Source organism: Filicampus tigris, chromosome 14 (genome assembly GCF_054856515.1).
Source record: "Filicampus tigris isolate MCC_2025a chromosome 14, RoL_Ftig_1.0, whole genome shotgun sequence".
Lineage (NCBI taxonomy): Eukaryota > Metazoa > Chordata > Actinopteri > Syngnathiformes > Syngnathidae > Filicampus > Filicampus tigris.
Window position 1 is genome coordinate 23,401,122 of NC_141230.1, and position 21,828 is coordinate 23,422,949.

Consider the following 21,828-nt stretch of genomic DNA (forward strand, 5'->3'; position numbering starts at 1 on the left):
GTTTCCCGAGGCCATGCAACGCAACGGCTGCTGCTGCTGCTGCTGCGGCCGCTGCTGCTGCTGCTGCTGCTGCTGCTGCTGCTGCGGCTGCTGCGGCCGCGGCTGCCTTCTCTCACGCGGCTCAGTGTGTGTGCATGTGTGTGCATCTGTGTGTGTGTGTGTGTGTACCTTTAGCTCCTGTTTCCTGGCCACCCACCAGACGCACACACACACACACACACACACGCGCGCGCACGTACGCACACACCCCACTGTGGACCCAGTTGGAAATTCCTCAACATGACTCAAGGCAAAGTTCTTTGCAATGAGGGGGAAAAAAATGCTGAATAATAATAAAAGAGAAAGCGCTCGGCGGCTCGGGTTACTTGCAACGCGGTCATGAAACGGTTCGGATGTGAATGTGGTGCTCACGAAATAGCATGAGATCCAAATGAATGTGATCAAACACTTGAAGGTGATTTGCATTCATTGCGTTTGTTAGTGTAAAGTCGAGTGACTACCCCCCCCCCAAAAAAAAGCAGATGATTGGCCTGATGTTCAGATCAATGATCAATAAACAGAATGCCCGCTTAACAAGAACACGCACCTTCAAATTGCTCAAGCAAACACGCATTTAGAAACAGAAATATTGACTTTTGGGGGCAATTTATTCGTACTATTGAAATACAGTTAAATACATTATATATAAACCGTAAATAGTTAGAAATATTGCTATTTTTATAAAGACATTGGAATCAATGGAAATATTGTTTTTTGTAAGTACAAAGTATTTTGTACTATGAGAATACAATTAAATGCAAAGGTACAATATTTTATGCATATGGGAGAAATAAATAAAATACAGTACTAGACATATTCAAATCTTTCTTTTAAATGTAAATAAATACTTTTAAATGTTTTGAAACATTTTGGTGAGTACAAAGAAAGAATTGTAAAAAATATTTCAATGCAATTGACTACACAGCACAATATTTATTGTTGAAATTGCATAAAATAAAGCAATTTGTATTTGCATTCAATACAACGAAATCGATCAAAGATTTCAGTGGAAGTGGTATACTTCTCATCGTGACCAAATGTAAACATAAAGTCAGGAAAGGAACATTTCAACTTATTTTGTAAACAAACTTTTGGAAGCCCGATCGCAAAAAGTCGTCGATGTATTCCGAAGCGCACTGCAGTTGCCGTCAAGGAAGTGAGGCGTCAAAGCGCTGGATGTGTCCCGAAGAAGAAGCAGAACAGTTTGACCCGAGGAGGGTGACGAGCGATGGGCGACGAGTGAACGCGTCAAAACACTTTCAGCAATAACACAGCACAACAACACCTCGTTTGTCTTCCTCCTCCTCCTCCTCACTGGACACTCCATTAGGAACAGCCACACCAACCAATGTTCGGCCTCTACTCGACCAGCAGAAAAAACAAATTCAGGCATTTTGAAGGGGAAGTAGACATGATACAGTTCAGATAGAAAGCAAGGTGGTGGACAAGCGTCCTTAAGGTGGCAATTAGAGTCGTGAGAACTTGTCGTTTTTCAAACGGAGAAGTGTTTTGAAGGTGGAAAAGGCCGACTCAAACGTTGGTCTCCTGGTGAAAGGAGACAGTCCCTGCTTTCTTTTGGTCCTTGTTGTGAATCTAATCATTGAAGACAACATCCTGTCTTCAACATGTCCAAATGTGTCAAAGTGGACCTTATTCGTTACCTGCGTACAGTTGCCGACTTGAAGTGTTTTGAAGGCGAAAGTGGAAGTGGAATTGTGGCCGGTACGAGCCGAGGTCCGCCGCCGCCGCCGCCGCCGCCACTCTTTCGGCCGTGTTTATTATGCCGCTTGTAGTTTTTCAGTGGTGGCGTCCACCTGTCATAATAACGCCGGCCTTTCTTCTCAAGGGGGAAGGAAGGTGCTGAGTGAGGGCTCAAATGTGCGCGCGTCCATGCTGAAAGACTCCTCGGCCTTCCGCTTGCACGCGGGACGGACGGACGCCACCCAAGTGGACGGCGGACGCACAGACAGGCGGACGGGATGACGGACAAGCCTTAAGGATTGACAGCGGCTGCACGTGTGTGTGTGTGATGGGTCTCCATTGCTGGGCCTGCGCTGACAAACGTGAGAAAGAGTGACGACTCCAAAATATCCATTGATGACATTTGACATTTTACAGTTCACATTCAAATTCATGCATACAAAAAAGTGTGCGTGTGTGCGTCGTGCGCGCGTGTGCGTGCTTCCCTCGGGGAGGCCGGTGTCAGCACCTTGTCTCATTGCCTGTCGTGGCGTCGACAGCAGCTGAAGGGTGTGCGTGGCGTGCGTGCGTGCGTGCGTGCGTGCCTGCGTGCGTGCGTGCGTGCGTGCGTCCGCGCGCAATGAGCTGGGCGGTAGAAGCAGACGAGTTCAAGCAAAATGATGTAGGAGCCTTTCCAAGTCTGACGCGAGCCCCACCGAAGGTTCGGGGCGCATTTTGATTGTCGAGCGACGCTTGAGCCAGTCAGAAGGACAGCGGGCCCATGCGCGCCTTTTGTGCTCCTTTTCAAGTCAAGCGCACAACACAAGGAAGACCGAGAAGCCATAGCGCATCTCTCGGATCAAGATTGCTCCATATCAAGCTTTCCTACCATTCGGACGGACAGGAAGCAGTGGCGGAGCTAGACAGGGGGGGACCCAGGGTTGCATTGGCCACCGCCCGCCCCACTGAAATATGCTTGCCCGGCCAGATGATTTACTTTGGGGTCTTTTACCATTTTTTTCCCACATTTTCCCATGTTCTGCGTAGAGAACATACGATGGGTGTTTATTGGCCTTTTCTGAAGTTTTCGCCGGGTTTGTAGAAAACAATTATTGAAAAAATGTAGTGGATGACGGAGAGGGAAATGAATGAAAGGGCCACTCAAAGCGCGGCCGGCGCCAGTCGCCCGTCCGTTTGAATATGGAATCAACAATCCACATTCTGATATTTTTGAGACCGGAGGTGACGCCAAGCAGCCTCCAAGAAACTAGAAAATTCAAAGATACGAGTGGTGGCTCAAGAGAAACAACATCAATGTATTATTATGATTATGATTATGATTATTGTCGGTGTTCATTTGAAGATGATTAGTGTTCTTATTCCACATTGCAGCTATTGACAAATGCTTTGTCTGTATACTTCTAACCGGCGTCGCCAATGTTTTTCGACGTGTGCTTGCATGTGTGCGTGTGCGTGTGCTCACGTGCGTGTAATCAGAAGCAGACCGGCAATCCATCAGCGACCGCTCCGTCCCAACACGACACACACGAGAGACACGAGAGGATGGAGACTTTCTCCTCTGCTCGTTAGTCAACCTGACACACTCGGCCGGCCTCGCTCAACTATTCCCGGCTGTCTGACACACACAAATGCAAAACATGCACACACCCAAAGGCACACAGCAAATTTGCAGTACCAAGTTTGGTGCGGTAATCCATGTGGAAAAACGGCACTATTTGTGGGGGGTGTGGGGCGTGTGTGTGTGTGTGTGTGGGGGGGGGGGGGGTTGGGTGCTGTTTGTGCGCTCAAAAAAGAGCGTCAAACACTTTTGTAGTTGATCCCAAAAGTGAGCCTCACATTGATGATGTTTTTTTCCCAGATATTGCCATTTTTAATGTTGAGCAACACATGCACTTTTTTGGGCTGTATTTGTACCTTTGTCCTGTCGTTTTTTTGTCAAATACTTTCAAAACTTGTTTTATGGCGTCATTTGTATGTTTTCTCCCAATATTTGTACTTTTGTCTACGTGGACTTTTGTTGCTTTCTTCTATTGATATGACCTTGTTTCCCTTGTAAAATTTGTACTTGTTTGAGTAGAAATTGCAAATGAATTTTTTTCTGGTAATAATTGGACTTTCTTTGACTCTATTCTTATAGTGTTGTACTCACTGAAGAATAAGTGCAACTTGAGATCTCTCTCTTTTTTTCTATTGGATTGTGGTAAAGTTGCGACAGTGCTGTGCGTCTCGTCTCGTTTTGTTTTTCTGGCTTCTGAGCCTTTGAGCGCGCCCCTCCGAGCACGATAAGGAAAACACGGCGCGGAATATGGCTGTTGTCTCGAATGCGATTCTGTGAGCGCGTCTGTGTTTCCATTTGCGAAAGCTGATGCAACTCGCAAAGCCTTTGAAGCTGTTGCAGATGTCGACTTTCATGATGGCACATTTTTGATACGCTCCAAATATGCCGGCTGGGATGAGGACAGAAACATTTGAAAAGCGAGCAGGCGGGCCAGTCACGTCTGCCGCGACGTTCCCACGAGTTCCCGAGTGCGCGCGTGCGCGCGTGTAATAGACGCGTAATATGCGCTCGGAGGCCTCGCCGCCGCTGTCGGCACGTCGGAAATCAGCCGCTTTGGATCGCTTTAGCGGAGTCCACATTTGGAGCGGATCAAGGCCGGCCGGCCGGCCGCTGCGTGGGAAGCTTTGCTTAGTGTCGCTAGTGTCCAGACCGGGTCCAATCTCCAGACCACATTGTCACGGTCTTGGATTTCCCCTCAAGACGGCTGGAGACCGGCGCTGATCGCCTATTCTTTCAAGTCGTTCCTCTGTCCATTCACTTCCTGTGATCCAGGTTCGGGTTTGGCTGACGCAAACCGACCGACCCTGACCAGCACAGCGCACACGAGTGTCGTTAACCCGTCGGACACATTTCAATGATTCGAGAAATGGCCAAGTGTATAAAATGAGGCTTGAAAATGGTGAAAACTGTCCCCTTCTGTCTCCGAAGCCACGCCCAGCTCAACTGGCCATCAAATTCCACTTCCGCAACCTGGAAAGATGGCCACATGTTTGAGCTTGTGGGGGGGGGGGGGCCCATCTGTGGTCCCTTCTCAAGGTTTCTCTTTTTCCCCAGATGGGTTTTTTGGGGAGTTTTTCCTTGCCCGCCTGGGGGTTAAGATGGGGGGATGTCGTTCGTTCGTTAACATTTGTCAACTATGGGCATGTAAAGCCCTTTGAGGATTTGCTGTGATTAAGGGCTACAGAAATAAATTTGACTTGACTTGACTTGAGCTGCAAAAATATATCGGCTTAACGCCTCCGCATGCTGGAATGCATGCCAGCGGGATGTTCTGCACTGCAACAACGAGGCACTCTACAACGAGCACGCCAGTGTGAAACCCACACGCAGGCGCTCAATTGGGACTTTTTCAACCAAATTACCCCCCTCCTAGTGTTTCCTGCCTTTCTGGTCATGACTCACGGCGGACAACAAGGCACTCTAAGGCGGCCACGCCAGTGAACTATCTGAAGGGACAAAATATTTTCCGACGTGTGCAGCATGTCTCAGTTGTCAGGGAGGGCGACAGGACGGGAATGCCCAATAAATCAGAAAAGAAGATAACCAAATCAAGACGCTCACAGGATACAAATGTCGTTGTACATTTTCAGCAATTAACTTCAAAAATGTATTTCGAAACAAATCTATCAATTCAATTCCAGAGTCTTTCAAAAAGTTATTGGGTGGCAGTCATTTTTGAACCTCCTTTACCCTACCACCAGGAAACCAATAAACAAATCCTGAAATGTTGTGACACGGTGTACAGTAATCCCCCCCCCCCCCCCCTCCATCGCGGGCTCAATTTCAAACTATGTTGTTCTGGCTCATGTTTATGTTCGCTCTAATTCCACTGATGACAACTAGATGGCGGCAGACATTTTGTTTGACGCCGTACGATTTTGAAAGAAGAAGAAGAAGAAGAAGAAGAAGAAATCAGGAAGTATTGCAGCTCAGTCTAGCTTTTGCTGAAGGTCACCCAAGCGTCAAATTGTCTGCTTTTTTCCGCCCACAGAAGGTGACGGTGGTAGGTTGATTTCATAGTATGCACTGTTGGCCAGAAAAATTGATATTGTGAGATGAGCTTTAGTCAAGTTTGTAAGAAGGGAACAGTACACGGTTCCAATTTTTGTGCAATTGTGTTTTGCTCTTTCTCAATATATTGAATGTTTTTCAAATGTGCCTGTCTTGTTTTTAAGGTGTGTTTGAAGACTTAAAAACAACCATATGCCATAATTGCTATCAAAACAGGCCAATGGGGAGTGTTTCAATTGAATGCTACTACATTGCAGATTTCACTTTTTGCGGCAGTGGTCTGCAACGTACGTGAAATGTACTACTACACACTTTACTTGTCATGTTATATATATATATATATATATATATATATATATATATATATATATATTTTTTTTTTTTAATTTTTTTTTAAAGGATAAATACTGCATGAGCAACGATGAAACGCATTGCATGCTCATTTGAATTTTACAGCTGCAACACTTTCCACGAACACTCACTCATATGTTTTACTGGATTCTGCAATGAACGAGGTGATTTATGAATAATGTGCAAAGAAAAAACAACGTCTTGCTTGTCTTGTGAAGGACGTGCATGGGCAGTCATGCTCTATTAGCTTTTATGGCCGCACTGACGGACACGTGGGGAGTCAAAGAGTTATGGCGATACACACGCGCGCACACAAATACAAAAATATTAGATACCCTATTCGATAATGCCCGGAAATTCAAATCTATTCGAGAAAAAAAGCAGTGTTGAGTAAAACACATGTTAAAAATTTGGGAAAAAAATACTAACTACTACTATGAACATTTTTTTCAAAAATACAAACGTACTGTTTTAGAAAAAACAAAAATAATGGGAGCATTTACAAAAATATAAGGACAAGCACAAACTTAACATATACAATTCTTACATGAAAGTAAAATACACAAATACATTTTTTTAAATATTAGGAAAAATACCAACAACATTTGATTGAATTTATTTATTTTTTCTAATGAGCAAAAATCCCAACTGAAAATTCACAAGTGTTTGAAGAAAAATAAAACAATTGGGAAAAATACACAAATGTGAGCAAAAACCATATCGGCATTTTTTGGACTGTCAAACAATATAAAGGTGAAATGAAGCCGAAAAAAGGTTTGATTTACAATTTACGAGTTCCGAATGTTATAAACCGACATATTCATGAAATGTTTGGGGGCAAATGTGATGAAGCGTGTGTTGACGAAGGCCCGGCTCTCTGCGGCCGCCGTTTGTCAGCACGTGACGCTCGCCGGTCACGCAGCAGAAGGTGTCCTTTGTGTTTTTGTCCGCCGCAATAAGCGGCGCTGGGCTGTGGCCTTCGTTTTAGAGGGCCGGCCCACTGGCAGGCTCTCCCGCCAAGCGCCACCACCGCCGGCCCACTCCCGTCTTGCCTCTCTTCTTTTCGTGTTTGGAAATGCAAAGAGATTCCACAATGTTCTTGTTGCATAATGTAAAAGAAGAAGACTGAAAGTGGCAAGTACAGTATTTCAAGATCCGTCAAGACTATTGAATGTCCCCGGCAACCAGTTGAGGGCGTAGCCCGCCTTCTGCCCGAAGACACCCGCGACCCTCGTGAGGAAAAGCGCTTCGGAAAATGGATGGATGGATGGATTCTTGAAAGTGGAACCCTCTTTAGTCCTGGCTTTTACGCCTACACATAGCCGTAAGATGATTTTATAATGTACACCTTTGGCCATGATTATTGACATAGCCGATGACTTCAGATTGTCGGTTTGGAATCATCATAGAATTTAGAAGCTAGGCTCCAGGTGATTTGATGCCAGGGCTTTTATATTTTCTCTTCTCATATTCTGTTTCTTGTATTATATCATTTGTTCGGGTGCTCTTTGCAGTTTGACTCTCAGTCGTTTGTTGATGAGATTTCAAGAAGTTTGAGTTTGGCTCGCTGTTCGTGATGTTCAACACTTCCGAGCAGTAAACGTAAACGCATCGAGGGATCGGTTCACGCTTTGAACAATATTTGTGTTAGGCATTGTTCTTGCTCTCTCCGAAGATCAGGGAATGTGTTCACGTGTGTTTGAAAGACCTTTACAAAAATAAAAGTAAGCCAAATTTCATGGAAACGTGCCGAGGTTGTACAGCGGGACATTTTGCTAGCGTGGATTTCCATTTATCACGGGGGACGGGGCAGGGGGGTTTCTTGGAACACAATCGCCACGACGGAGTGAGTGGACGAGTGCAATTACGGTAGTCTCGAGAAAATGTCTTTTTGTTCATATTTTGGGGTGACTGGAACAGATGAATTCCATTGACATGACTGGCAATGGGAAGCTTTGCTTTGGATTTTGGGCGATTGGCTGTTTGTCAAAGAGATGAATCGCAACAAGGTGAAGTTCCACTGCAGTCCGTGATTGCAAACGACGGTGCGGACCCCGAGCCGAGGCTGGCGCAAAAGTGGAAGGCATCCGCTTTGCGGGCGGAACAATAAGCGTCCCGCGATCTGGCCGAGCGAGCGACCTGGCCGAGCGAGCGATCTGGCCGAGCGAGCGATCTGGCCGTCGCCAATGACGTCATCCCGCATGCAGGAAAAGAGCCGACGTCAGCCCGTCCAGATGTTTGCTCGGGCAGGACACTCGAGACTACGTCGCAGCTGCTCATCTCAGACCAGGAGAAACAATTTGGGCTCATGAGCGAGGCCAACTGTCCGTGACGGGGGGAGTAATGACTCGCCGGGATCGCGCCGCACGCACTTTACGGGTGAACGGCGGCTAGCGGGCCCCGCTAATGGAAACGATGCGCGCTGATCACGTCTTAAAGGGAGACATGCGAGCGCCTTGCTTGGAGCGACGCGTCCGCGGGACACATCCTAATCAAGGCGGAGAGAAAAATGGAAAGGATGGGGGCCATTTCAAGCAAAGTGCAGCCGTGTTGCCTGGGAAGCCCGAGCCCAAAGAAGTCAATCATGTGATCCATTGGAGGCATCTGGAAAAGATTGGGCCGGCGGCGGTGGGGAGGCGGGGGTATGGCCGGCCGGCCGGCCGGCCGGCCCGCTGGCTGACTGGCTGACTGGCTGCTGGCTGCTGGCTGCTGGCTGGCTGTTTTGCCTCCTCTCGCTCGCTCGCTGTTTATTTGGGCAGCCGCGGCAACAGGATTACGCGGCCAGATCCTACACAAACACTCTTATTAAAGCTGGATTTCGGAGATATCCTCCACAATAATCGACTTGCAAGGAACGGATTTTTTTTTCACGCCCCCCCCCCCCCCCCCACTCCCCCCCCCCTCCACGCACAACGCCGTAGTCTCTTTGTCATTGGTTCTCCAGAAATTGAAACCAGATCTGGCAGCTCCACTATGTGCGCAGCGAGAGCTAGGGAGGAAGCCAGCCCATGGCTTTTGAGTGCAGCCGACAAAAACCTTCACAGTGGCCCGCGGGCCACGTTTGGTCGGTCGCCGGCAAAGCCGTCTGACTTACTTCTGCTCAAGACTTACGCAAGATGAAGACGCATATCCATCCGTCGTCTGTAGCGCTTCTCCTCACAAGGGTCGCGGCCACGCCGGAGCTTATTTGAAATGCCAGAAATGTTGCCCCTGTTTACACAAAAGGGGAGCCATTTGTTTTGCAAACTTACCGAAAAGTTCAAACTCAGGATTGCTGCGAACTGCGATTCTTTTTGTTGTTGTTTTGTTTTGTTTTGTTTTGATGTGGTTTCAGCGTTCAAAGCAGCCACCCGGGGGCAACCCTCACTACCACGTGAAACCAGATTTGACACCCTTCATTACGGGTAAATTGTCAAGCTAACGCTAATTTGGTCAGCGCAAAGACAGATTTTACCCAACACACTCCCACCTGCAAAGTGGGCATGCGACTCTACCAGGCGGAACTCCTCCTGTATTTGCTGTACATTTGTAGCCATCGTGACTTTGGTAGAGGTAAATATGAAAACAGTAGCACCTTAGGTGAGGTAATAACAGAGGCAACAGCTAAGTGTAAGGCTGTGATTCAAAACTTTTACCGTCCGACAAAGCGGAGGGCTCTGACAACTCTTCCAGGCGGAACTCCTCCAGGATTGAGAGTAGCAAAAACTAGTCATCCTGCCTGGGCCATCATCTGGATGATATTTCTGCACTGTAACATGCTTGAAAGCGTTGGAGGAAGAAGCGATGGTGAGATAAAGACAAACCAACAACAAGAAAAAAAAAGGGGTGTGAGATGAGAGACATGTGACATACGATTCTCTCCTGTTCTAATTTGGCGTCCTCTGCAACAGGAAGTCAGGCTGTCATGTCTGTTTTCCCCCACCATCCCTCAGGCCGGGCCTCCTCCCGCCTGCGAGCGGGAGGTGCCAGCTCCAATCTCCGCTTCGCCGCCTCGCCGCGGGGCCCTCGGGACGAGACGGGGGCGGGGGGCGTCGCTCTGGTCCTGCGGGGGGGATTTTGGGGGGACCAGGGTTCTCCTGGTGCTGGTCCCTCCTCGGCACGCTCGTTGAGATTTGCATTAAAGAACCACGTGTTCATTATCGTCGCACATAAATCGAGCTGTAGGCGGAGACGTTAAAGGTGGAGGCTTTTCGAACCAGGAACGCTTTTTTCAAATACATTTTTTCCCCCAAAAATTACATTTTTGTTTCAGTTGTAATTGCCTTTTTCTCCATTACTGCCAAAATGCGAACCTTCACGTCTTCTTATTCAAAATACAATAATAATAATCTACAAATTGTGTGCTGCATTTTGTTTTTGTCATATATATATACTGTATATATTTACTGTATATATATATATATATATATATATATATTTAAATAAATGTGTATATGTGTATATATATATATATATATATATATATATATATATTTAAATAAATGTATATACACATTTTAATCACAGGAAAGTCTCAAAGGGCTTCACATATGCACCAGATCATATACACGACATGTCATTGTGATTGGGTTATTTTCTATGTCCTTGGATAGGTTTGCTCTTTGATTTCTTACATGATATATTTGCATGTTTATTTTTTCACATGACATAGTTACATCTAATAATTAGTAGGGCTGAGAAAAATATCATATCGCGATGTATTGTATACTTTTTATGCCGATACCAAGTATCGGTACGTTGATCAAGTATCGATAATTTCGGTACCTTATTTTATGCGATGTTTTGCACGTTGTATAACATTCTTTCGGAATATTTGAGGTCATTAAAGTCAAGCTTTGTGCATGAAGTTTTATTTCTTGCACTCCTGTGTATCAGGAACAGTTACTGGAGCAGTTTATGCACTTTTCAATCGTGACACTTGAATAAATGTCAAATAGCACGTAAGTTAAAACTTTGGAAAGACATGCCTCCATTTTTTTGATATATGTTTTTATAATATTTAAGTACCGCAACACGTATCGCAAGCCAAGTATCGGAATGGGACAAAAGTGGATCGTCCCAGCCCTAATATTTCGTATTTATTTATGTTTGTATTAAACCAGTGCTTTTTGTATTTTAATTCAAACAACGTTTCTTTGTCTGACATAATGAAATAGCACATAATGACCCAATGAAATCTTTTTTTGTCAACCGATGTGATCCTGATTACATCCAGAAATCCATTGAAGTAAATCATTTGTGCAATTGTTTTGCTTTTATTTCAGTTTTTTGTTTTCATTAGAGTGACTTATTCAAAGTAGTTCATTTTGTCTTCGATGAAAATGTGTTTTGTAATATTTTATGGCAATGTCGGCAGAATGGAAGGAAATTATTGATATTATGAGAAACACCATTGGATTAAAGGCAGTCTTTCTCCAGTAAATCAATAAAACATGTGCAGCGGTGTCAAACCAATGCGACTGAAAACACTTGAACAGCTGCTAACATTGTAAAAAAATATTTTTTTGGGGGGGGGTGATCCTTTGGTGAGAAATATACTCTTCAAGTATGCATTAAAAAAACAAAACAAGATCAAGCGCAGATCAGGCTGCAAAATCCACAAAAGTCATTTATTGAAATTGGTGTGGTAGTTTTTTTGTGGTGACAGACGGACAGAGAAACAAATAAAGCGGCAGATGTGGCCGACGGAAAAGAAAGACGTGCTAATAAATCCACACATGGCGCGTATGATTCCCGACGCCTCGTTTGCATAGCATATTGTTCCCGTTAGGCTTTTGAAAGGACAAATTCGTCGTATTGTTCTTTGCTCACCGCCGTGGCTGCGTGTGTCGCACATGCGCCGCAGATCCTCGCATCCTGCACACGTCGCACCGTCGCCGACAATCAAGCTCAAACCTCGCGGGGCCAAGCGACCGAGCCGGCGCTGCAAATGGCGCCAGGTGACCCTTGTCACCTTGACAAGCCTTTGCGCATTTCTGCAACTCGGCCTCCCCCCCCCCCCCCCCAGAGGCAGTTTGGCTCGGCATCGTAACATTTGTTAGGCACGTTCAGCAGGCCCGCAAAAGTCTCCAAAAGGAAAATGCGTCGGCCATTTTGGTTGAGTTAGTCGGCTTGGGGTCGGTTTGACCATTTCCCGGGGTGGTCCCTGGATGCTTTTGGCGCTTCGGCCCCCACGGCCAAATTTGCTAGGCGCGTCCACCGTGAGTAGACCCGCCCAAAAGGAGGCTCGGGGGGCCACGTCCCAAACGACACGAGAAGTCTGCCGTTTGAGTTTTCTGCCATGTTTTCCCCGTGTCCTTTTTTTCATGTCTACTCGTTAGGTTTTGCCGTGTCCACCAATCAGCTCCCTCCGGCCGCTCATGTCTTTGTCGTTTTTTCAGTCTTTGTTGGTTCACTGCTGCTGTCGCTTGTCGTATTACGTTTCCGTTTGTTGTGATATTCTCTCACTTTCTTTCTTAGTGTGAATTTTGCTTTGTAGACTTTCTTCCTTTAGCATTTTGGTAAGGCCAAGCACCTTGTTTGTCTTTTCTGGAAAAAAAAAAAAATCCTTCTTTTTGGAGATTCCGCCTGCCCTCCGCTCTTTTCTGCCTCCTTCCCTGCACCCGGGGCCACCTTTTGCCCGCACACTCCACCGCGCGAACCCGGCGATGAGTTTGACAGTTTGGGCCATTTCCAGGGATCCTGAAAGCAGGCTTGTGCGAGAAGCTTTGACTTATGAGGGCCTAAACGTACGAGATCGCCGTTGTTTTTTTGTTTGTTTTTTTTGCTTTAAAATTGTAAGTCGGGGCAGCAGTTGAATGCAGAGCTGGTAGCATGCCGACATCTGTTGTTCAAACTCCACGAATGCCTCAGCGACCCCCCCGAACAAAAGGAGGGCCTGGACCCATTCCCAGCGCGGAGGAACCCTGTCGAGGCGAACCCGGACGAGTGGCGCGCAGGCCGGCTCCATGTGTGAGCTGGATCCGGGCGCGTAGATAACAACGACACATGCTTGAATCCTTTTCACAAGTCTGGCCGCACACATCAAAACTGTGTCGGACAGAATGTGAAACTCAGGAAGCCCGCGTGCGACAGAAGAGATTAGATTGTTGTCAAAAGCACGGGCGCGCGCGAACCCCATTTGCTTTGATGACGGAGAAAAACAGAGATGAAGACCAAGAGGACTCGTTTCCTTCCGGACGTAAATTCAGACCGATGACGTATCCCCGGAAAAAAAAAAGAATCGCAGATCTGTTCAACACATGAGACGTCCAATCGTGACTTATTGCGAACGCAATATTCCATACATCACAGTGTATGTACATTGTATGCATGTGTAGCGACAGCGCTTTGCGTTTACTGCGACACGGTGGCCCGATAGTCGAAGCCAGTGGCGTCGCGCCAGGAGAGAAAGCGGAGAGCTTTTGTAACGGGTAAAATCCCAGCAAAGTTTTATTGTTCGATGAAGCAAGTCAGTTCCTTAAATGTGGGTATCGTTTGCAGGTTTGGTGAAAGACTGAAACGTAAGACCTCTCGTAAACTAATTAAGACCATACGGGCATCGGGTAGAGATACGGCGTTCATTATGGCACCCTAAGACTTTTGTCTGTAGGGCAGGCCAAAGACACACAAGACAATGCGGAACTTCAAAGCCAAAAAGACTCTTCCCGTGACTTTCAGGCTTGCCTTGTTCAGGCTACAGCCTCATGAGAGACCTCAGCATGCCTGGCAAATGTGAGGTTGTTGATTGAAGCTGGCTGAATTTTCAAACAGAGTCAAGGACACTTGGAAACGGCCAATGTGGGTTGAAAATGGCCGCCTCGGCCCAAAATGGCGGACTTCCTGTTCAATTTTGCCCATGTATTCTTGAAACGTATATTTGTGTTTCCATCCCCCCCATTTTGTGTTGATCTGTCTAGCTGGTGTCGGGGAGCTAATCCCCCCCCCCTTCTAACCAAGTTGAAACGACGTGACTGGTAGGAGGCCCCCTTTCTCGTTAGCAACTTCATCTGTCTTTGCTTTTGTGCTGGCCAGCGAGTGGACAGTGAGCTCATCCCAGTCTTGTTGCCGATAAACAACACATGGTGGATAAAATGATCAGGTAAACGTGAATCAAAAGCATTCTCTGGCAATTATTTCAGCTAATGTGGCCGTTAAAATGCGCGGTGGTGCTGGCGTTCAGGACCTCACGCTGTTTTTCAAAGTAGGTTAATTGGTGAGCGTTTGGCCGTCTTTTTATAGACTATTGTTTGGTACTTTGGCAGTGAAGGAGTGCTGTCTTTTCCGCCAGTTGATTTTCTCATTTGTAACCGGACGACATGATGAAGTCTCCATGAATCTTGTGCTTCTTTCTACAAAGGCCTCGAATCCGAGTGGCGGGCGGCCGCTCAGTTTTTCCACGGGGACCGGCGCCGGCCGAGGTTGCGTCAGGTCAGCGCTCAGAAGCGTGACGATCAGCCGGCCCGGCCCGGCCCGGCCCGGCCCGGCCCGGCGAGCCACAGATTAACGCCGGCTCGCATCGTCCGTCCTTGCAAAGAGAAACGTGCAAATCTCCAAAGGAGTCTTCAAAGGAGGAAGTCTCAAGGCTGGCGGCCAGAAAGCTTTGGCGAGCAGGTTTTGCTTTTCTAAATCATTGCGTGTGGCGTTTTCTAATGATATCCCTTCGCAACAGCTTGTTGTGTGAAACAAACTGAAAACATGAGCCGATCTGGGAGCTCATTCTGGTTGCACGACAGTCGCAAGCCTTTTGGACAAGAGACCAAAAATGAGGAGGGTTTTTTTTGTTGCCGGTCTTTTCATCCGAAGCGTAAATCTGGCGCTTCTTGGATCGGTCGGAAGGTAGCCAGAAGACGGTAGGAGTGGCCCATACGTGAGGAGATGACTTGAACGAGAAGGGAAGACGGTGACGGCGACTCTGCAGCGGAGGAGAGCTGACTTGGACACGCAAAACGCCGACATCCGCGTCCTTTGACATTTGAATATTCATAGAGCCAATAGGAACCAAGGTACTTCTGGCTGGCACAAAGTCATGGCCTAGCCCCGACCTGAACCGAAAACGATGACAAAAACTTGTTTCGGCGATCGAACGAGGTAGGAAACAGATCGATGTTCATATGCGGCACGTGAATGGCCGCAACTTAACATTTTCAAATGGTCACTCGAAGGACATTCCTAGGAAATCCCAATGTCCCGTGACCGATGAGCAATCTCCAGTCCCGGGCTGCTGATGCGGTCTTTGGGACGGGCCACCGTGACCTTTGGCCGCTTTGGTGCCTGAGCCCAATTGTGTTGGGAAATTCTGATGACCAACGAATGGAAAAGCCTCGCAAAGGACTTTGAGGTTTTTGGTGAAATGACGTTGGTTTAGTCGTATTTTCAGAACACCTTTTCAAAAATGAAAAATGCCTGAATGTTCTCCAGATGTTGAGGCTAATTTCCCCGAATAAGATCTGGAGACCAGAAGAAAAGTAGGGACGGGATTGGCGCGCCACGAGCGGCTCTTGCGACGCGAGCATCGGATCGTCCCTTATCGTATGACGCCATCTGATGTGAGAGTGCATCGTGTGGCATGAAATGACACGGCATGGTACCGTCCGTGACAAGGTCAACCTTGTGTGACGTGACATCGTAGGGAACGGTTCGGTACGATATGAAATTGGATGACATGCTTTGTCTTGGATGATGTGAACTTTCTTCGTATGCTCTGATTATGATCCATCCACTGTGGTGTGACGCAGAGGTGCGATACGGTGCATTAGGGTAGCGTGCGATGTGGCATGGCACGGCACGGTACAAACTCATAAATGATGTGACATGACTTAGCATGACATTGAGCGATGCGATACTGCGCGATAAAGGCTGATACGATGTTGCGAGGCCTGCTAGGCTACGCTCTGGACTGAGACTCCTTGCTAGGACATAAGATGGTGTGCCGAGATGTGGAATGCCACGGAATAATGTGTGCGCTCTGCGGCCCGGTATGATGCTCGCTATGCTATGTGATAGCATGAGACGATGCGTCAAATGACAAAGCGTGTTGAAGGACTCCCGCGGCAGGATATGCTAAGGCCCGGCATGATAGACCATGTCATTTGGAATAAGGTGTTTGGACTGCCTTCAGTCAGACCTGTGGAATAATTTGAAGCAGGTACAGAGTCAAGACACGTGAGGCGGGGAAAAGGGCGTTCCTCAGGGACCGCTGCTCACCAAGAAGCCTCAAATAGCTGCATGAAGGATTACGGCCGATCCCGTGCTGAGCCGTCAGAGAAATATGCTTCTGCAACACGCCCGCGCTTCTTTTATCAACCGTCGGGCTGGCATTCGCTCCTCTGTTTTCGCAGGGACGGCGCCGAGAGGCCGAGGGCAGCGTTCCGTCTTCTCCGAGCCGTGCCAGCCCAGAGGGAACTTTGAAAATGAAATGCGAGAAGGGCCCGACGGCAGAGGCCAAAGAGGGAAAAATGATATTCTTCTCGTTACAAACTCCCCCCGGCCGCGGGCCCTTTGTTGCGGGGGCTTCTGCTTTTAAGCGAAACCAGGTCCCGCCGGCCTCCCGTCGCACCGGCGCACCCGCGCAAACACACGCGCGCTCTACATCGCCGGGCCTATTTTAGCCCAGCGCGACATTTTGCCCATTTCATTCTCCGTGCTCAAGTCTTGTCAAGTTTTTTTCTCACGGTCCGTCACAGAATCCACGACGGCCCGGTGGGAGGAGGGACTCGCGAGTGCCAGAGGTTCAAAGGCGCACCCCGGTTCCGCCTGCGCTCTGCACAGATGCCGCTACGTTCCCTTCAGCTTCTGACGCGCTTCCTGACGCTTTGTGGCTTTCTACGAAACGCGAATGGCGGGCAAGCCTCGCCGCTTCCGGCAGGGCGGCTACGTTCGTCGCTGGCTCCGGAGTCGGCGCGGGGCCGGGGCTCATACCGCTGCTCAGAGGATGAATTGAATTGACTCATCAACCTATTGTAGCAGGGCGGCTCTTCGCTTAAATAGTGCGCACTTGCACGCGCTCCAAGTTTTATTCCGGCCAACTGGCCGCGGCAAAACAATTTGGATTCCTTTCAGGCGTAGAATTGAACGATCTGTTAGAGTACAAAGTCGATTTTAGCAGAGGTGGCCAGCCCGCCCCATGAGGAGCCGTCGAATTTCATCACGTGACTTGGGCCATCATTTTAGGAAGCTGCCCATATTTGTCGGTGAGCTCTTCTTGCAAATGATTTTGCGCAGCCCCAAACTTGAGCTCGCCGTCCCCATTTTGAAAACCGACCATTCAAAAAAAACTAAGACGCTCTCATTTTCAGTCCTGCTCATTCCCACAGTGAGCCGCTCTGCTGGCTCAGGAACACATACGCCCCCTTTTTTTTATAGCCGAAACCGATCCTCCATTTTCTGCGTTGGATGTTTGCCGCCTTGTGAAAACCAAAATCCCGCCAATTTCGTTTCAAACCGCCCTATTAGTGGATGCATCTGGTCGGCTCCTATCTTTCTCAGAAACCACGTGGGGTTATCAGCAGACGTTTAGCGCATAACACTTGGCTTCTCCTTGACCAAACTATGTGGCGCTGGTTCCCCCCCCCCCCCCAGTGGGTTTGGGCGAGCTAACTCTGTAGGGGTGTTGAACCTTTTATGACGTAAAGCCAACACAGCTGTGCGCTAAAGCAGGTTTGTTTACATTTGACTTTTACTTCAGTTTAGTTTTTGGGCAGATTCCTACGCAGTTGTGGTGACGAGGGCGGGGGTGCGGCAAATCTGTCAGCCTGTCGAATGGCGCATGTGGCCTAAAGTTTCGGGAAGGCTGTTTGATAACATGACATCTTCGAAAGACTTTTCTACACTTCGTTGACACTACCCGGGGTTTGTTGACATTTTTTTTCAGTGTGTGTGTTCCGGTCAAAACAAGGGACTTGAGGACGTCATCATGAATAATTAGAAATGAGCAAGCCGTAAATCTCCCCAATTTTATTGCAGCCGTAAAAGTTGAAGTGCATGTGATGAAAAGCGACAGCAGCGGAGTTAGCCCACTCTCCATCTCAGCGGCTGAAATGCGGCCTGACGTTTGGCTTCCCATTTGGTATCTTTGCCAAATCCGCCGGCCAGGTGTGTGAGCCGTCCGTCATCCTGGTCCACTTCAAAGCAGGACGTGATGGCCGCCGCCGCCGCCGGCACGCGCGGGCCTGCCGCCGCTTTCCTTTTCTTTCACCTCTCGTTTTGGGACAATCTGACAGAAGCAAAGAGAAAGTCCCCGCTTGGAGAGCAGCGACAAAGCGGCCTCGGCCTCCGCTTCAAGGAAAACTAAAAGACTCCAAAACAATTCTTGGTGGCGGGCGTCACTCTCTCGCCTGCACAGGTGCGCAGGAAAAAACCCCAAAAGCATTTCACCCTTCGAGCTCGATCTACTCCTCAAGTTGTCTTTGGATCGATCCGCCGGCGCTCCAGGTTTCATGAAAAGATTTTGCGGAGCCCAGCCAAGCGTTGCTTTTTACTTTGGTTGCTCCTGCTTGTATGACGAATGTGTTCCGGCTTTGCGTGAATGGAATGAAACCATGACTGTGGATGCTATGACGAGGACTTCACTGCGGTGTGAAGGTCATGCTTTTCATTGACGTTGCCGGTCAAATGTTCCTTACTGAAGGCAGATTTTTGCGTTCGGATCAAATGTGAATTGTTTTTTTCGAACGTACAGTTCAGGTGCGGGCATTGTGACGGCGCACGGAAGGATCGATGACTACTGCATCCATGTGAAAATGGCGGCAAAGTCCCAGCCGGGTGTGCAAACGCTCCCCCGGTTGTGAGGTGAGCGCCGTGGGCGCAGGCGGCCCGGCTCGGCTTCCCACCCGACACACTGCTTGCGCGTCTCTTCTTCGGGCCCCGCGATCGACTGGCAAGTTGCCCAAAGTCAGCGGGACGAAGACGGACGGGCTCCGGCCAAGCCACCGGCCTCGACCGGATAAGCGCGATAGGAATGGGACGGGCGGCTGGATGGCCGTCGGAGCAAAGTTGCGGCGCTGCGCAAAGTAGGACGCGGGGCGCGCTAACTCAAAGGAGCCGCGTAGCAATGTGTCTGTCAGTGACCCCACACAAGCGGCAGATGTGGACGAGATCAAGCCGCCGCGTAATCAAATCCTCCCCGCTCCAGCCTTAGCCATTAGCATAAATTGTTGGGAAAGAGACGGCCGGCCGGCCTGATTAAAGGCCTTGTCACAGTCCATCGGCGTTCTTCCCCGTCCGTCGCCAAGCCGCCCGCCTGGGGGACACGTGAAAAGCGGGCCCGGGAAGACGCAAAGCCGGAGACGGCGGCCGGGCTCTTATTTCAGGCCGGCTTTTAAATCAAAGCCGGGGCGGATTGTCAGCGAGCTTTTTATTTGCCTTTTTACGAGCGATGCGACTTTGATGGCTTTTCATGGGGCTGGATTTGGCGAGGCGCTGACTTCTTGAAGCCCCCCCCGCGCAGGCCGGTAAAACGTCGTACGGGCCGACAAAGGGGACAGCCGCCGTCGGGAAAGAAAGCCACGTGCTCGGCGGACACTGCGGAAGCCGTTTCCCATGGAGCCTCACAATCGCTCCACACTTTTGCAGTCGGTATGCCTTGCAAGCGACAGCCGAAAGCCGACTTGTCTTGTGTAGCAAAGGATCGATTCTTATGTGCAGGCGCGAGCTGTTTTGATCCCACTGATGACATGAAATGATGACACGAAATAATGCTGCAATCGCACGTGCACGTTGGCTTTGGCGCTTCTGGAGAAGGAGTGGCTGCCAATGCGGAGAAGACGGGAGTTCATGCGGGGTCGCCAGACTTCCTGAACGCGAGGCAGAGGTACGACTCGGCGCTCAGCTTTTTACTCCGCCGTCCTTTTTCTACTTTCTATATTGTTGTGTGAAAAACCCAAAGGCAAGTTGAGTGTATCGGAATGTCCTTGGGCGGCAAACATTACGAGGAGCTTTGGCTCCTCTCGTACGCTTTCCACTCTGCGCGTCTTTTTCCGGGCACTCCCCCCGGGGGCCTCGTCGACAAAATCCCAACGGCAGCGAATCACTTTTCTCCACCGAACGGAATTGAAATGCCATGAATCCGTTGCAAACATCAAATTCAAATATATTTTGAGGGAGGATAGAGAGCAAAAAATCGCATGTAATTGACACCCTGGATGTCATACAATAGGTTTGTTTTTAACCCAGACAATACTTTTTTCGTCCATAAGTAATATTGAAAAAAAATGCAAACTGAGGCACTCCAAGTGATTCAGAATTCAAAGGCCTTTAGTTTAACATGGCCACTTGTAAAAAAGTCCTACGCCTCTCAGCCTTGGTAGGCCTTCGTCGGGGCAAGCTAGCTTGCAAGCTGGGCATTCTTTCCAACCGGTCATATTAAAATAACCTTTAGCCTTTTAATCCTGAATCACTTTGAGTGCTTTCCAGTTTTTCTGAAGTCCTGCGTTGATCCCGCCATTGAAGAGCAACAAAAAGGTATTTTGGAGAAAATTCTAAACATCCGACAGGCACTCCGCCATCTACGTATGTTGATCTTCTCGTAGATGCTGGTGCTCACTTGTCTGCTTTCATGACACACCTGGGCACAGAACTCTTGAGTCATTGACTCTGCTTCAAAGTCGCTCTCTGAAATGAAGCGCAAGTCATCCACCGTCGATCGTTGAACCAAATGGAAATGCCATTCATCCCTCCCGGCCTAAGCCCCCCAAAACAACAAAACAAAATCTTGGAATGTGCTTACGGTGGTTTGCGCAAGTGTGCACATCCTCTAGTAAGTGGGAACTGGCTGTGTTCAGGATTAACCGATCACAGTAAAACTAATGTTGAATTTGATTGAGTTTATAATTGAAAATGCATCTTTTTTTCCATCCAAAGAACAATTCCACCACCAACCTTTTTCTTAATTGGCCGGGTCTGAACACATTCACTGCCGTGGACGTTTTTGTTTGTCAACAGGAATCCAACGCACAAAGACAGAATATTTGCCAAGTATCTTTTTCAACTTGTAGGCCTTGGGGAGGATCTCGCCCAGCTTTCCTGTGAAATTGTGGTTTGTGAACTGCTCTAATGGTGGCCCTGTCATTCAATCAGTCGAAGGTAAAGATTAGGATGTCGATTTCAACTCGTCCTGTTGATTGCGAGCATCGAAAATGCCAACATGTAGGCAGTCGGACATGTTCGGGCACCTCACACTCGATCATGAGAAAAGACGATGTAGCGTAGTGAGTGGCACATGGCATGTAAAAAAGCCACTGACATTCGACTCGAGCCATGAAGACTGTCAGATTTGTACAATAAGACCGTTTTCTCCACTTTTGGGTCTGAAACTGTGTTTTGGGTGAAACTAACCAAATTTCTATCGGACTACTCAAGAACGGAAAAAGGTCAAAAAACAAATTACACAATATCGAAGGTGCCTCCAAATGTTGTAAAACAGCCGTCGATAGAAACAAGGGGGTTGAAATGAGAATGAAAAAGACGGCCGTTGCTCTGCCAAATCGTCGAAACTTCCTACCGAAGGCTGATTTGACAGCCTGCTCTGCCAAAATGTCACACAATGGACACAACATAGAGTTCCATTCCAAGCAACTGGTTGACCATTCAAAAGTGCAGCTAATGAGCCTTCATTACACGGCCCATTTAGTTGCTTGATTTGTTGACATTTGGACAATTACGCACGATGCGTTTTGTCAGCAACAGCGAAG

At 48.2% G+C, this 21,828-nt stretch overlaps 1 protein-coding gene across 1 annotated transcript in view; it reads right to left on the reverse strand.

The window, feature by feature from the left end:
- med4 (mediator complex subunit 4) overlaps positions 1 to 21,828 on the reverse strand; it is a 116,317-nt gene that overhangs the window by 28,385 nt on the left and 66,104 nt on the right. The gene's annotated exons all lie outside the window — the stretch shown is intronic.